At 41.2% G+C, this 18,457-nt stretch overlaps 1 protein-coding gene across 3 annotated transcripts in view; it reads right to left on the bottom strand.

The window, feature by feature from the left end:
• Window positions 1-18,457, bottom strand: part of BTBD9 (BTB domain containing 9) — a 166,182-nt gene that overhangs the window by 22,566 nt on the left and 125,159 nt on the right. The gene's annotated exons all lie outside the window — the stretch shown is intronic.

Raw genomic sequence — 18,457 nt, 5'->3', positions numbered from 1 at the left:
TTGTCACCTCTGTTAGGGCAAGGGGCTCACCACTATTTTCCTCTTTCCCTCAGACTACGGGGTTCATTTACATTACTGCCTCACATAATGCAACAGCCTTTACTCCTTCACAGTTCAGTTACCTCCACGCTGCAGATTTTTGTCCTAATGTTGAGGCAAACTTAATTGCTCATCAAGTCAAGTGTGCCTCAGGCTGTTCCTGTGCTGCCCTTTAAACGCAAAAGTAGTCACACAGTAAAATCTACAGCGTCACTGAGAAAATTCTTCAGGTCTCATCTTCAATGCATTGCCCACAAGATATATGACAATGGTTCGATGGATCATGCTGTTCCAACACTGTTCACTCTCCAAGTTGCAATTTTTTTCCCCCCTTCTACAGTTATCCTGCATTACTCTGGTCCCTATCTCTCTATTTTTTAATAATTGTTCAAAGGTCTTTGGGACAGGGCTTAACTTTTCATTACATACAGAGTACAGTCCTGAGTCTGATTGGGGCCCTTAGTGCAATGATACAAAATAATAATAATAGCTGCAGAGAAGTGGTAATATTCTCCAGTTGTAATGGGCATGCTGGAAAGATTACTTGATGTTTATAAAGCTTTTTCAGACTCTTAGATGAAAGTCAAGCTAGTGATGCACAGGATTTATTATTCTATTCAGCACTTCAGTATCCAAGGCTAGCATCTATTCTAGTTGAAAAAGATTTTTACTGTATTGTAAAATGGAAACAAAATGAAATATATACAGTGCATGGTGCTTTATATATAAGGCACAGGCAGCACAGGAACAGAATTTCATTATTGAAATGGATGTAGCTGAAGCTGTTACACACAGCAGGTAAAAGACCAGATTCAATGACCTCTTATTCCATTTAATCAAAATTGTTAGTATATGGTTTTCCAAAGGCCAAAGAAAATTTCTGATTTTTTTCTCTTCTTTTCTTTATTACATATTTCATCACTTTGTAATAAACCTTTGTAGTTGCTTATGATGTGAAGCTCAAGCAGACTTGACCAGCAAAGAAATGAAAATAAAGCACATGTAGGTTTAGCAAACAAAGCCACAGCTCTCCTGTAATACCCCGTGCATTTAACCACCAGTTCACAACCATCTGAGGCGGCTGCACTCCTGCTCCCTCATCACAAGTTTCTGCTCATTTCACAGCATCCCCCACTGCTCTATTTAGATGTGAGTTCCCCCCTCCTCCTGTCCTGCACTTGCTGAGCACAGAGGGAAGGCGATGCTGTTTTAATGGTGCTGGTTATGCTATATGTGGTCTTGCTGTTTCTAGGAATAGACATGCTCAGACATCAATTAACATCTAATTGCGGGAATTAATCTTGTTCCTCTGCCTCAGACACCACAGAGATCAAACCAAGCCCATTTGCAGCTCTATTTTTAATTCACTGGAATTATAGTTTTTCCCATCCAGTGAAAATTAAGTGACATGCTGTCCAGACAATACAGTTCAGGGATCTGGGTGTTTACAAAGAAATGAACCAAGCAGGAAAATATCATAACTATTTGCGCCAAAGCATCTTTGTTACTGCAAGTTTTTCCTCTGTTCACACCTTCTCACCAGTACTTCACTTCACACCTTCCAGCTTAAGTGATCCTCAGAGAGACAGTGAGAATTACAAGAGGGGTTTGGGAAGGAACTGGATTTTCCACCCTAGCAGATAATCCCTAGTGCTCAGCCTGTGCATACGGGCAAAGCAAGAGTGGAAAGATAAAACAAGGAAGTGGAGGGAAAGATTTTTTAAAAATCAACTACCAATACCAACCAACCAAAAATCAAGTAAAATGTTTTTGCAGCTTTGCCTGAAAGTAGTCTTAAGTAATAAATCTTCTTTATTATTTCTTGAAGACAGACATTGCAGGCCATGGACAATGTATTTTGGAATTTTTTGTACCAAATGGAGCAAAGCAGCTTTCAGCAGACAGCTCCCAGTCTTAAGATCCTGCCCCAGTTTCCTGTACATATCAGCAAGGATGGCTCGAGTGTGGCCAGTTGAAGTTAGGGTGGAAACAGATTGGATTATTTAGCAAAAGAAGAACAGAATCCTACACAATAAGAGTGAACATTCAACCAGAAAGCTGAGCTGTAAAGGGCTGTGTGACATAACTCAGACACAAGACTGCACTCTGGGACTGGGTCAGGACACCTTCTATATGAAACATAAAGCAGCTGAAGTAGGCATTATGTCCATGTACAATGCAGACTGCTGATCTATATTTATGGAAAGTTTTTTGATGGTTCCTTTGGTTTTCAGAAAGAGCTGAGCCACTCTTCCTCATTCCTAGGTTAAATTGGCAATGTCCTAGGTTAAATTCCAAGGTCAATTGGCATGACATGTAGCATCACTCGTTTTTACTGCCTGTGTCAGTCCAATTATTCTCTTAGCTTGTCAGCACCAGAGACCTGAGCTGATCCCACCTAAGGCCATCACCCCTTTCCTTCCTTTTTCTGTCATTTGCCAAATACGGCATGCCCAGCAATAAACAACACTGAACCCCTCTTGCTAGAGGAGAATGTGGAACATTCCCACTTCATGCCAGCTCAGACTCTCTCCAGAAATGCCGTTTAAGAAAAAGGTGCATTTGTGAAGCTTTCTGGCTCCTTTACTGTAGACTGTCTCTCCTGGTGCGAGGAGCTCATTTGGAGGCGATGAACATCAACCCAGAGACATTCCAGAATTTCCACACCCTACCCCCCAAAAAAAAAAGAGTGTGGAAGAGCACCACCATTCTATTTGCTCTCACACATTTTTCCAAAATCCCACCTTCTTACTTTTAAAAAGAATGGTTCCCAGAGCTTTGGCAACCAGACCCATCATTCCCAAATTGCATTGTAGTCATAAGCATGGCAAGTGTTGGTGGAGATCTGTCATGTCATGCCTGACTGGAGAAGCTTCTGGTTCCTTTAGAAGGGAAAGATGCTCAAAAACAAGACTCAGTTTGGTGATACTTTCCTAGGAAAAGGTCAAATTTACACATGCTTATGTGTGAGTGAAGGGCAGAGGCAGGCTGTGAGCAGCAATCTGTGCTAAGAAGTAAGACAAAAAAACCAAAGTGCATTTATTCAATGCACATCATTAGTTACTTAATTTACATTCCTACCAAGCAGCAATAAACATCCTTCTGCTGCTTCCCATTTCCCCTCCCCCCAGTATTTCTATTAGGAGCTCAGCTGGAGGCAAGGAAGGAATGGGAGAGGAGGGAAATAGAGAACCTAATTCCATCTATCTAGTTCTCAAAATACTGATACGTAATTCTGCCAATACACATTACCTTGACTCATGACCTTTGTGTCCCCAGCAGTCCTTACTGCTGACAGAAGAGCTCCCAACTACTAACACATCTCAACAACAATTTGACTCGCTTGGCACTTCTTCCACGACCTTATTTCTGGGGTTTGGCCCTCTTCCTTCTAATTGGAACCCCCAAACCACCAATAATCCATACCACTGGATTATTGTAACTGTAATCCTGTAACTTTATGCAGCAAGAAAAAGTAACATAATCAGTGAGTGAAAGAATCCATTCTCTACTGTCTCATCCTGTCCTACAGTAAATAGTACTTTCTTAGCAGATGGACATTGCAATGAAGCCAGAACATAAAGAAAAACAAACCCTTCCCAGCCTAAAGGTCTTCTGTCCAGGTGAAACACCCACAAAACACATAAAGTAAGGACCATTCTATGTGGATGGTATTTACCTGACTTGCAATCACACAGAATTTTTTTAGTGTGAAAAAGCACTGGCTATCAAGTGCTAAATACATCCCAGGGTAGGGAAGACACAGAAAGTAACCTTAATGTAAACCCTAAGCATAAAGCCAGTATTTTTAAAAGTGAGCCATGCCCAAACAAAAACACTTTCACATTCAGAGATTTTCTTTCTTCTGTTCTTCAAAGGCATAGACAGAGACTGATCCCAAAGCTATCAGGCTACTCCTTCAGAATAATGAATACACACCCGAACTCAAGAGTAACTAACAGGTACAGTTAAAGTGGTGGGAACATGAGAAAAGAAATCAAGTAGCTAAACACAACACTGGTTTGGGGAACATGCCCCAGGCATGGATGTAATGCTGAAGCACACCAGCACTTTACATTGTTTTTGTAAAGAACAGCAAAGGTTTTACCGAGTAGGAGAAAAGGGTGTTTATATGAAAGACTGTAGTATCCCATTTCTGACTTAAGCTGCAAAGCAAATCGAAGTGTGACTTGCATTCCTACCTCAGTTTTCCATTTATATAATCAGGATACTAACATTCAGACACCTTTAAAAAATATTTTACTATCTTTGTTTGACAAATGCAACACTAATTAAGTTTATTCATGCTAGTCACTTCCATCATACTCATTAGCTCTACTTGAAGACATCACAGCTTTATTAGAGACACCAAAACTGCTTCATAAATTTCAATTACCTAGTACAAATCATTATTACTATTATTTTATTAACTCTTGTGTAATTGCCTGTTGTGCATACAAAGTTAATACATGCAAATCCAACTTTAGAAGTTCTTTCTGTAACTTTTATCTCCGTATCTGGTACATGTGTATGCTTACATAATTTCTTCATTAGTTTTAAAATTTCCATCCTGAAATTTTCACTGTGCTCACACACTGGCATGATTTAGACATTAAAAAATGAATTTTTTTTAATGGTCTTATTATTTCCAAAACAGCCATTTGTATCACTGAAAAAAAATTAAAGCCATCTTACCAGATGTATGCAGAAATATCCGTATTTACAGAAAATCTTGAAAAGGAGGATCAAATGATTATTTCTTTGATTATTTTTAAGAGGAAAACAAAGCTACCTAGTTGGGTTCTAGGCATAAGGTTATCAAGACCCCAAATTACTAATCCACAGCTTTCACTCAGCTGTTGCTTATTGATGACAATGGTCTGCTTTTCCAGAGCACCTGAGGACTTAAAATATGCAGCTGAGAGAAGGCAGCACTCAGTTTTGAGCATTACTCCAAGGATCACTATTAATTGGTAAAGTAACTACGTGTTCTCTGAGGCAGGGATCAGAACTCTGGACACCTAGGTAACAGAAGTACTTCATGTGGGAGCCAAATTTTCTTTTCTCATGTATTATCTTCTGGATAATGACACAGGTAACAAGTACTGTGCCTCTCTCCCAGTAAACTGCAAGCTTAGAATATTTTGGGAGATGTGACTTCGAAAGTTGTGAGGTTGCAAAGAGAACAATCTCTCACTTGCTACACAGTTTCTCTGTGCAGCAAGACAACACCTGACAAGGTGCTGTATACCGAGATGATACCTTCATCTCACCTCCTGCATTAAGGAAGAAATAAAAGCTCTCTTCTCTTTGTAGGCATCTCTGCCCAGTAAAGAACTCCAGACAATATCCCAAATGTTTCCTAATTAAACACTTGAGCACTAAAAAGAGACATGATGGATGAAGAACCCTTTCCACTCACAGTTTCCTACTGGTTAGATCTATCTTGTGGATTGCTGTTCCAGAAACACTACTCTGGAAGTAATTTCGAAGCATCTTTGAAATACAGTTCTGGAAGTCAGGTTGGTATACCCAGCCTTTCCTACAGCCCATTCAAGAAGCACAAGTGGGATTTGATACAGATTTCAGATTCAGCTCCAAGGAGAAGTGATTAAAAAATAAAACATTTTGGCATTTACAGTGTTGTACTTCATTGTGCTGAATTGCTTTTGGTATCTAACTCCTAGAAACATAATGAAGCTGTACTTACCTGCTGTCCTAGAACTAAATGAGCATCTGAAGGTAAACACAGCAAGTTGTTTTTAAAAGGAAAAACATGGGGGGGGGGGGGGAAGGTACAAAACTAAATTGATAGGAAGCCTAAGGCACCTTTCATTGTAATATTACAATGAAATAGGAGATTTCAGGTAAGACTACAGTGATTTTACCTAGGCAAGGACGAGCAGGTCCTGTACAGACCCAAACCCTGGGGCACGGCACAAAGGAGCGACTGACACCCCGGGAGCCAAGAACTGCACAGGAAATCATGGAACCACGATTGGAAAACGAAGAAAAACAACAGGCAGAAACCGAACGAACAACAGGGCACCTCTTTTAAATAAACACAACGACGATGGAATTGCTGTCAAATCAAATTATACGAAGCACAGCTCGTAAGGTGCAGCTGCAGAGCAGCCGGACCGATCACCCGGCGGCGGCCCCTGGGGCACTGCGAGCAGCGCTCACCCTCAGCGGGCCCGGCACACCGAGCAGCCCCGGGCCGGCCCTGCTCTGCCCCCACGGCGGGCCCTGGCAGGACGAGGGAAAGCAAAGCCGCTCCTCCTGCCCAGAGCGAGCACGCCCGGCCCCAGGGGCCCGGCGCCGCCTCCTCGGCTCGGCGGTCTCCTGCTCCCTCTGCCGGGGCCGCACCAGCGCTGCCATCTCCGTGCCCCTCGGTGCTGAGGGAGGGCCCCTCCGAGGGGCTGCGGCGGGCACGGGGGTGCGGCCGCTGGAAGAGCAGCGGGCCCTGGAGGAGCAGGCGATGTTGGAAGTACCGGGGTGCGGCTCGGAGCCCGGCTCTGGAGCCCAGGCAGGCAGCGCTGCTGTCCCGGTGTCTCCGCCGGGAGGGGCGGGCGGTGCCTCCCGCCCGGATCCCGCCCGTGTGCCCCGACCGGGGCCGAGCAGAGGAGTGCGGCCTTGTGCCTCACCCCGGGACAGGTACACCGCCTTGCCTGGAACAAGCATTCTCCTTTCCCATTTGAATGGTCTCTTTCAATAAAATAAGTTGTTTTTATCGTTTATTCTGTCTGTACAAAAGGCACCAGATTTGTTGCTAGAGGTAAAGCTGTAGCAAAGGACAATGTTTAACAAAGGTATCAAAGGGTTTCTCACAAAGCAATGCTCAATACACGATTCACATTATTGATACTAAGTAAAGAAATAGATGGCCATTGTAGATTATCCATCTCTATAGAGAAAAGAACTCCCCCCAGCAGTTTTTAATGCAAAATTACACCTGGCACCCAAAATGCCCAAATCTGTTTTTTCAGCTGTTTTTCACTAAGGATCCTAGAACAAAATCGTAAACCCTTAAATGCATGATTACATTAAGCTCACAATGTCAACCTTAATATGTCACTATTGCCCTTCTGGCTGGTGGATATCAGCCAGCATTATGTGGATATCAAAAAGCATTAAGTGGTTTGTAGGTTGCTTTCCCTTCAATCTTTCCTTGCCCAGCAGTTAGGCAGCATTTGCTTGGGATACTCTGCAAGAAATTATGCAAAAGAAACAAAACTGAATATTGCCTCAGCTTCTATTACAGTGTGAAGCTCATCTTGTAGCTCAAGTAAATCTTCCTTTGAGGTCTTGTCTCCACAAACTGTTACTTAACTCACCTGCTTTTATTTTTTAATAAAATTGTCTTTCAAATGTATGTGGAATATTGGAGGGGACAAGGTATACAAGGACAGAAAGTGCACTGTCAGCCAAATAAGCAGCTAAATGCAGTAAATGAATAATGAAGGGAAGCAGAAGGCCCTGAAACATGGGGCCATAAAGATGTGGGAATGCCCAGGAGGGCAGTCTTGTAAAAGAGCAAACACTACAGCTTTGCTTCCAGCCAACCACCCAGTACAGGGGATGTGGAAGAGAAAGCTACTACTGATGAGGGAGATGCAGTAAGGCTCCAAGTGCAGGCACAGGCACTTCCAGGGCTCGAAAAATTAATGCTTCACACAAGAGTCAGATGCTAATTGCAGGTCACAAGGGAAAGGAGAATCACTTCCTACTTGCAATGATGAGCTCTGTGCGACTGTCCTAAAAAGATCAGGGAGTCTGCCATTTCAGGTCACTAAAAATCTGTGATGTTGCTCAGGAATGACTGAAGCCAATTCAGGGAAATCAGGAATTGTCCCTCTTCTTTCTTTCCCTTCCTCCAGGGTGAGAAGGGCAAGGCTCACCTTTCCATAATGCCATGTTGGCAAATTTCCAACATTTGTTGAAACAGTGATGCTGCCATGAAACTGTTAAATCCAAGTTGATGCCATTATTCCCAAGAGTTTCATTGATTTTTTATATAGCAAGGAACATTATTAAGTGCCCAGATCACTGTGTGCCCTTGGTTTCACAGTTTTCCATTTAAATAGATGGGGACTCAGGGAGATATTTTCAAATAGAGGAGCTGTAAATTTAAACACTGTTTAATTTTCAGAGCTGCTGATATTTCTTAACTACCACTGAAATTACTCAGAGGGGCATTTGCTCAGCACTGCTAAAAATCAGGGTGGTTTTATTCAGGTATTGCATCCATTTGAAAATAAAAACCCAGTTTGTACACCCAGGTTAAAGATTTTGGCCATGATTTTTAGCAAGCATCAGTCTAAGGCCTAGTGCAAGATCCATGTTGCACATGGAAAAAAAATCCTCATTTCATTCTTTGCTAATGTTAAGAACAGCATTTTTGACTCAGCTTTTCTTTCTCAATAGCACACAGTGTTCTGGAGATTACTGGGCCTGCTCTGTTCATGCTTGGATGCTCATTAACAGAACTGTCCCCTTTGGGGAGAGGGATGGGGGAGAGAGGCCTGAAGACTGATAGCTGAAATACTGATACCGGCTGTGAAAAGCCCATAAGAGGAATAAACCTATAAAAAGATGATTTTTTTTTTTACCATGAAGATGCAAAAGGGCCCGTGGTACATTAATTTTTCATATGGAAAAGATAGAAACAGGTTGCAAGTTTAAATAATTTACTTAGAAGAGTTAACACACTCTCTTTTATCTCTAACTCATTCATTTTTCAAATACAGATATTTCTGAAGAGCAGACTACTGCTGGCTCCTGACCAAGTTTGTAGTGGGTGTGGTTTTACTGGCTCAGTGGAAACTCCAGGTGATAAGCCAGTCCCTAATGCCAACTCATCCCACCACAGCAGGAGCAAGCGAACAGCAGGGTGAAGGAGAAGAAAGGTCCCATTTGTCAAGGCTTCTCTAGGTCAATGCACAAGTGAAACTCAATAAAATTTCCCTTTAAAGCAGCTAAATCTTTACTGTGATATCCTTATGGATCTAGTCTCAAAGCACCTCGAATTGATGTTATTCCTGGACTCCCATCTGTAAGGATTTCTGGGAACACTTTCATGCTGTAGTTATTAGGTGAAGACCAAGCTTTGCTGTGCTTTAGTCATCCTGCTTCTTGCTGAGATTAATCTGTGTATGAGGAAAGAGGAACATCTCCTAAACCTTTTATGGCTATATGGTACAGTATTGTTTAATTTTATAGCTATAATTAATATGAATAGAATAGAATAGTAATTAATACTATGTGGAGGGTTATGAATCCAACTGTGCTAAATAGAAAGTAAGAACAGAAAATGTTTCAAATGCACCAAAACGTTCAAAATACTTTGCAACAGCAGAAAAATTGGACTGTCTATTGACAAGCAGTCCCATCTTTCAGAAATCTCCATCTGAGTATCAGTGTTGGAAGCCTTTCTTTTCCAAGAATTCACACTAATTAGAGATCAGAAAGCAAACCCTCTAGCTGCTTTCAACATCTTTCCCCACAGGAAAGAGGATTATATGCTTAACAATAAGGTGTATTTTTTAAGGCACTACTATCATGCTAGGAAAACAGCTTTGGAAATGCCACCACCTTGAGCCTCCTGCCATGTTGGGAACAGCATTAATGAAAAGGTTGGCAGAGAAAGCGTGTCTTAATCTCTGCTGAGTGGTATTGGGGTGTAGCCACTCCCAAAGGTCTTTCCACCATGCAAGGTCTACTAATACAGATTTAGATTACTGTCTCTCATCTCTCACTACAAAACAGCCTTTTTAAGACAAGTGTAGAAAAATAATTGTTTTCAAAACTCCACATTACAAAACCACCTGACAGATGGCAGCTGACAGGGAATGTGGCTGTTTTGATGTAACTTTTACATCTGAGGACCAAAGGGTATTCTGCATTTAGGATGAATAGTTAAATCATGCTCATATTATTGGCTAATGATTAGTTTGTGGGAGGTGAATATATTAGATCTGAGCTATTTTCCAACAGCTCTATGACCTCATGGAAGAAGCCCATATCAATCTGATTTTAGATTGCAAACATTACAGTGCCAAACAGTGATGTACAGTACAGTCCCTTGGTTAAAATTTCTTTACACAAAATACTCAGTGAGTAGCTCTGTGTGAGAAACTGTTCTCTGTTCAGAAACAAAATTCAAACTCAGTGAGTAAATAATTTGTTGCAGATAGCTCAGGCAGATCAACAGTGGCAGGCTGGATGCTCTGTTACTGTTCTATGTACCCACCAAAAAACATTTGTAAAGGTGTGTGCTGCAGATCAACATAAAGGACAAGCAGAACATCAAGCATTTTCTTCATGGAAAAACGGAATGTGATGCTTTTGTCAGCTGCTTCCAGTAGACAACATGAAGCTGTGGACAGGAAAGAGGAAGCTCTAATAGAACAAAGCTTTTCTAAAGGGCAAGTCAAGCAAGCGCTCTATACAATTTCCAAAGAACAAGCACACTTTTTGTAGTCAAATCCGCTGTCCAACTGGATTTGTTTACCACCTGCCTTATCTCAGAGGCACAGCTGAAATAACAGGGATTTTGATGCTGGTGAGTTGCTTAAATGTGGCTCATTGAAACCTAGAGCAACTTGTGAAGGTGAAATATTTTCTATGAGGCTGAGTAATGTCAGTATCAGGGACTGACGTATAGGAATGCTCTCCTTGCTGGTGGCCTAAGGTGGCCAACAATGAGGGCTGTCTGCTCTAAGAGTTTGGAATATGATTCGGTTTCACTCTGGAAAAGGATCTTGAGTGGGATATGAGAAAAAGGGCAAGTTGTATATATCAGAGAAGCTGCAGATGGACAACCTAGTCTACATTTATATCAGTGTTACTATCACATTAGTTGGCAGCCAAGATTTATTCTTCCAGAGCTTTTATAAGGAGCTGAAGCTTCTAGGCAGGCTGGAGAGAGAACTTCTCCTATTAAAGAAACGTGATTAGCCTATTGCTTACAGTACCTCTTAACCTTGGTGATTTGAAACTTGTTTCATGCTGACCATGGCTGGCTATGATCCCAGTGCACAGAACCGTGCTGTGAAGGCACTTGGCTACCCAGGGCAGATGATTAGTGACTCCCCTCATCACCGTCACACAGACTAGGAAAATAACATTTATCTGACCTCCCCAGAATATCTGAAGCCTTGACAGCAAGGTGAAGTAGATACTGATCAGTAGGAATCTTGCAGCTAGTATCTCTGGTCCAGTCCTGCCAGTCTTCAGAACATACCTGACTTTTGCACCCTTCAAGGAAATACTCATACTTTTTTATCAGTTCCTGAGTCACCTTTTTGTTGTCATGAATGTAACAAAGGAAATGGGTATTCAGTGAAGCCAGGGACTTTTAACCAGAACTTTTCTATTAACATTCATTCTGAATCCTTATCCACAAAAGTGAAATGTTGGGCTCTTTATTGGTTATTGCTTCATGTTAAGTAGAACAATTGATTCTTCATGGAAAGGAAGTACTGGCACAGAGGTATCAATCAAAATTCTGGTCCCTAAGCCTCAGCAGTGTTAGCACATGGGAACCAGAAGAATGTGTCAAAAGAATCAATGTGCCTTTACCCCTCATTAAATAGTAATAAAGAAGAATTTCTGAATCTGTATCTATATTCTTCTCCCTTTTCTCTTCCCAAAACAGGGCAACAGAATATACATACACCGACTTACCCAAATCCGTATTTAAGACAGCAGAAAACTGATTATAATACTATGCTCTTTCAGCTCTCCAGAGATCTTATCACAGTTCATAATTGCTAATTCAGGCTCAGAAACCCTGGTGAGATAGGCTGGAGCCAGTATTTTCATTTTCAAATGTGAGTAAACAGAGACAGAGTGAGAGGTTATGGCTCATGGAGCATTGCTTCAGAAAGACATCTTAGAAATGTGGCACTGCTGCCTGGAAGCAGACTGGTTAATGAAGGCTCATGCCCCATTCTCACCGAACTCCAGAACAGTGTACTTACTGAGCTTAATGGTCTTGGTCACACGTGGGCAGTTACAGCACCAGATAAGTCAGAGGAAGGTATAAAATTCCTTTGGCATGAATTCATATCATTCCCAGGGCATACATTAGTCACTCCTATTAAAAACACTGTCTCCCTCTTGCTTAATTGCACTAAAACCTTTGTGTCCTTTCTTCAGGATATCAAAGGGATAAAAAAAGAAATAAGTAACTCTGGGGGCAGGGACGCTTTTGTTTGGGTATCCCTTACCCATTAGAGAATCAGTGTAATCTATTAATGCTGTCACAGTGAAAATACAGCTCTCCTTCAAATGCTTTAAATCACAAAGAGAGCTGATTTTAGTGATTGGTTACATATTCATTTTAATGGAATTTTCCTTTTTCCCTTGTTAGCCAAGAAAGGGGAATGTTTCAGATTACTGCTATCCCCCGCAGTTTTCCATGTTCTCCCAGGGAGGTGACTATATCCAGGAGGCAAATGAAACCTGCTTTGGTTCTCTCTAAATATTTGAGTACCTGGGATTCCCTTCGAGGGCTTTTTCATTTAGCTGCCTCTCCTGCATATACATTTCAGCTGATTTAAGAAGCTCATCCTACTTTTTCCTTGACAATACTCAAAGTCAAGTATCTGATTTATCATGACAGTGTAGAAGACAAGCACTTTTCCATGTTCAGCTCAAGACACCTTTGCAGTCTTTCTTCTCCTGCATTTCCACACTCATCCTAGCCTTGCGGAGCTGTAATTTGGAGAAACTAACACCATGGACACGACTATGCAATCACCTCTCTGTTTTCTGGGATTGGATTATTCAGATTGTGGTTTATCTCTGGTATGGCTGCAGGGGGAGTTGGCTCTGATACAATTCAAATTATTGCTTAGGTGGAGAACAATGACACCACTGAGAGGCTTGGAAATTACAGAGCTAATCTGTGTGGCATGGAGCCCCCACTGTAAACCTGAGGTTCAAAGCTCCTCAGTGCTTGTGCCACACTGACAGGACCAGGTGGGCTGTCAGGAAGAGTGTGCAGGAAAAACTTCCAGAGCCACAAGCAGAGAGACTGAGTACAGCTGTGCAAGCAGCCCTGTGCAAGCTGGATCTGAGTTAATGCTGTGCAGAACAACTGCCTGTGCACTGCAGCTCTGTGCTGGCTCCAGGGCTTGTTTGTTCAAGCCACAGTGCAGCTTCAGACCCAGATCCAGACTAGCACTGTGCTGCATTAGTGAAGCCTCTCTGGAAGATTAGGGAATGCCAGTGTGACAGCAAGAGCGAGCCTGGCTCTGATCCAGCCACATACCAGGCTCAACTGAACTCAGCCCTGCACTGGACACACACATAGTGTTTATTTTATTGTGGTCTCAGGTGCACCCAGTAGCACATGGGCTTCTCATCTCACAGATTTACTCATTACCTTTGGTAAGGGAGATTCTATTCTAGGCTCTCTCTCCCATCTCTTATCCAATAATATTTAATGTACATGGGAAGAACCAATGTGGCTGAGATTTGCAAATTACCAAACACTGCAATTTAGCAGCTCAGCATCCACATTTCCATTAGTTGAATACATTTTGCTAGAGATTCTAAAGATGCCCAGGTACAACTTTATCAAGCACAGCTTTATTCTTGGCTCATTTGCTACCTCTGATGTTTTACTTACTTACACACAGATAAGATCAACAGATTCAACCTAGAATAGCACCTGTCTTACATTTCCAAGAGGCTAGGGAATGGCCAGGCAGCATGCCAAGGCTGAGGATGCCACTGGAGAGGCCACCTGACGCAGAGGAAAATGGACTTGTTTCTCTAGCAGGGGTGCTAAATTAATTAACTGTAGTTTGTCATAAATCTGATATGCTTTTGCACATTTAATGTTCAAGAAAAACAACACTTTGGAGGGAAATAACAGTGACAAATTTTTTTGGACTAGCTGATTATGACTACCATTTCTCTACTTCTAGCTCCATTCCCAAGTCCCTGGCTTTCATTTTTGCACCATTGGTGTGTGTGATTTCCTTCAAGCTGATTTAATAGAAAGCATATTTGCACATTTCATTTCACTTCAGTTTCTCTAAAACTAAGCTTCTTTCAGATTTTTGGCTTCCTGTACCTGATTTTTGTCACAGCTTCTTAATTTTTTCTTTGTTTTGGCTGAGATACAATTTGAGATTTGAGTAACTTTGCTTATTGAGGTTCCATTTTTTAAAAGAACCAGGAAATAACTCAGTTTTCTTAATGGAAACTTCTATTGGCTGTTTTCCTTTTTAATACCCCTTCCATTTTTTCTTAAGGATCTGTACTGCCCTTTTTGTTTGTTCTTGTTCTCAACATCTTTTTCCCTCCTATTTTTTCTCACTTTCTGCTCCTCTAACCTTTTATTTTCTCTTTCTTTCCAGCTTCTCTCTACTGTGGAGTTGTGTTTAAATTTGAGTATTCTCTGCAGTGTTTCCTCTTTCTGACTGTCACTCTCCAGTACTGTTCTAAATTCCTGAACAAGCTGTGAGGACACATGTTTGTTCAGAATTTTCATTTCAGGGGTGAAGTAAATGTCATGGTTTGCTGAGGCTTATAGGAAGTTTTGAGGTGATTATTAGCTGATTAATAATAATAAATCACTGCCCTGCGAGTAGCATCTGACAGGCTGAGAAACCCATTTGAATGTGGAGGTATGATTCACCAAAAAGGGCATTTCAGGAGGAGTGTTTAAAACTAAAACTATATTTCAGAAAAGAAGATTTACTTTTTCTATCTGCAGTCAAATTACAGTCATATATGATCCTCTACATGCCTGCAGGGACCTGCTCAGTAGTCAAAAATGCAAGGGATTTTTTTGTTTCACTCTTGAATTCATTAAAACAAGGCCCAGATTTACATTTTTGAGCATGTATCCTACAGAGGATTTAAACTGTCCTACAGCCATAGATTGTAAACCCCTGTCCTGACATGCTAGTGAGTGATTCTTGTTTGCTCCTTCCCTGCTGCAATCATTAGAGAAGTGCTTTCTCTTGATCAGAGGCCACAAAATGGATTCCTACAGATCTCAGGCTAGCCAGAGAGTCAGTTAGCCTGTTCTCTTTCTGTCATCAAAAGAACTGTGTAGAATGATTAAAAAGAGGCCATGAACATGGAGAACAGTGCAATTATTTCAAATCCATATTTTTGCCAGCTGTTAATCATGCCAGCAGTTTCCTCCCACTCTGCTTCATGTGCTGAGCCTCCTCATTTCCTTTAATCATTAATTAGAGCACTTGTCAAGCAAAAAGATTCTCACAAACTCCAAGGCCCCTCTGAATTTAGTGACTGTCAGCCCTGTCAGCCTTTCAGTGAAGTTTACTGGTTATGTTTTATCAACTCCATTCACAGTAAAACAGTTTGTCACTGTATTGATCCTTGCTGGTTATATTGTGGGATAGCCACTTTCCTGACACATGCTAGGGCCAAGGGGACACTTGCACCAAAGACATGCCATAAAGTGATTGCCCAAAAGAGCAATAGCAAGAACCAGAAAAGAGGAGACAAAAATGTGCAGAGCTTAGGATTTTTTAATTTAGGATACTCTATTTCACATATTGCTTTCTCATCCCTCTCTCAGCAGTTTTTTCCCTTAACATAGATGTCCCTTCCTGCCTACCTAAATTTTAAGTCTGATGTCCCAGTCTGAATTTAGTTCTGCTGTTTTGTAGAAACATATCAGGTTGAGCATCAGTATAAATACAGTGACTTCTGTGTCTTGATCTTTTGCATAGTGAAGCCTTAAATCTTGTTTGGTAATCTAAATCATGCTAAAGGGAAATTCAGACAAAACAGTAATTGTAACACAGATGTACCATGGTGAAATACGAAAGACAGATGTTACAATCTCTTTTGCCTCAAGGTATGAATGAAAAAAAAATCCTGACATCCCAAGTTAAACTTGTTATGTGGTAAGATACTTGCAGCAAATTTTGAGGGTAGGCCTCCTGGGACAGAATATACTAGCTGCTTTCTCTAAATACAAAACTACAATGAAAACAAAATCTGTCTTCTACAGAGACACCACTATTCTGTGGTTTCTATTTTCATATAATAGACATTTGGAAAAGTCCCTTTAGATCCATAATCCACTCTCTGGGCAAAATACAAACTTATTTTCACTTGGAATAAGAGAATCATTTAGGTTGGAAAGGACCTCTAAGATCATTGAGTCCAACCGCTAACCCAGCACTGCTGTGTTCACCACTAACACACATCCCCAAGTGCCACATCCACACGTCTCTTAAACACCTCCAGGGAAGGTGACTCCACCACTTCCCTGAGCAGCCTGTTCTAATGCTAGACAACCCTTTTGGTAAAGGAATTTTCCCTAATGTCTAATCTAAACCTCCCCTGGAGCAACTTGAGACCACTTCTATTCTTCCTATAACTTGTTACTTGGGAGAAGAGACTGACTACCACCTCACTTTCTTTTCTCGCTTTCACCTCACATCTCCTTTCAGGTGCAAGAGATTTGCATGCACTGACTGAAGTGCTTTGCCACAGACCTGTCTATTTTTTTCCGACCTTCCTTATTATTTGTGTTTGAAATCAGACTTCAGGTTCCTTGAGACAGGAATCCCATGCAACACAGAGATCTTTAGAATACGCTGAGGTGACTTTAAAAATACATTAAAAAGAAGAAAACACAACACGGCAGTGATTCTGAATTTCACAGACCTCCATTATTGTACATCTCCAGCAGTTTTTACTTCTCATACAAAGGATTTTGCATTAGACTTGTAACTAAAGATGTATGTGGGCAAACTGGGAGCATAGGCTATACTCATCATGCTTTTACATTTTAACGTTTTAGTTTCACAGACCTCCTGTCACCCATATAAGCAAAGATAAATCTCCCCACCCAGGTAACCAATCAGGAGATGGTTTCACCACAGGCATTACTAAAGTCATTAGCTCAGGAAGGTTTTTTATAGTTTTTCTTGCTTATTTAAAGATCCCTTGGTCTTGTGAAAATACCAGCTCTTTGGGGAAGAGGTTGCCTTCAAGCCATTTCTCAGATACCTAACTGCTATTGCTGGGACACGGATACCTCCTTCTGCTTTTGCATGGGGCCTTTACCTTCCAAGCATTTTTCAAGCTTCTACATTATAGAAACTCATACTGATTCAGTCACAGAGTGTAACATTGCAATCTTAACTTACCATACCCATCTGAACTACCTAAGTGTGGGTGGTGCTCACTGCTACGGTACCTGAGTGCCCATGCAGACAACTCAACAACAGTTTTACAGACGAGTAATAGTGTAAACCAGATAACTGTGCAGTTTTGAGATCAGAAGTGTGTCTCAAATATGTCCAGAATCTGCACTGTCTGTGCCACTCTGCTGATTGTTCTTACCAGAGTTCCTTTTCCAGGGGACATGGGACAGGAAAGAAGCAGAAAAATCGTTGCATTCTTGGTCTCTTGAGCAAGGATGACAGCAGCGCAAATAGACCTTATCTATCAATGATGAATACTCCCCATAAATACAAGCAGTTCAGGAAAGCAGCTGATATTGCATCTTCTTTGGTAAAACTCTGTAATTCAGAGTGTAACACACAGCACTTACTGTGTAACTTCACTACGGAACTCCTCCATGATTTATAGAGGTTCAAACCATGTGAGAGCATTGCCAAACACTGTGACTTGTGTGAGGCAGAATCGGGAGAGTAGAAACTGTGGATAAATATAAGACATTGTATTTACTTGGTTTAGCTACTCTATCATATGTATTTGCAAGTTAGCTGAGAGACCTGGGGAGCTGGATCCAAGAAAGCTCTTGTGTGTGCGTGTCTGTGTGCATCTGCATTTTTTTGTACATACACGTGCATAGATTCATGCATACGTAACCTTACCAGTATAGAAAAGTGGGTGAAGTCTTCCACTCTGTCTAGACTTACATGGTGGAAATAGTTGTACAATCAATATCTATGACCAGTTCATTAATCTCAGAAAAATACCCCGGTGGTTTTTAAAGAAAAATTTTTTTTATTACTCTGCTATTCCTAATTTTGTCATCTTAATGCTACAGTATACCTGATGCTTTAGAGGTGTGAAGTATATGAACAGAGTATAGGAAATACCTATAAATACTACATATGCCACAGACCTTAGACTATATCCTTTCTGATTTACAGCCTGTCAGTACACACCATCTGCCTGATTTTGACTAGCAAGGGGAGAAAGGACAAAGAGTGGACTTGGGGGGTTGAAGGACAGAATTTTCTGTTTTGAAAACAAAGACAGCTAGAATTCTCACACTAATGTTGTTTGTTACCATTAATTAATCTTGATAATATGCATGCACTGTACCTCTCAAAATCACAGTGACATCTTTCACAGTGCTGCTTTCCAGCATCTGATACCATTGTAATAAGATATTATATGAAACTCCTTTATTACGATGGCAAAGGATATAAAAATC

The sequence above is a fragment of the Catharus ustulatus genome, chromosome 3, assembly GCF_009819885.2.
Source record: "Catharus ustulatus isolate bCatUst1 chromosome 3, bCatUst1.pri.v2, whole genome shotgun sequence".
Classification (NCBI taxonomy): Eukaryota; Metazoa; Chordata; class Aves; order Passeriformes; family Turdidae; genus Catharus; species Catharus ustulatus.
This window is presented reverse-complemented; position numbering and strand designations above follow the sequence as displayed.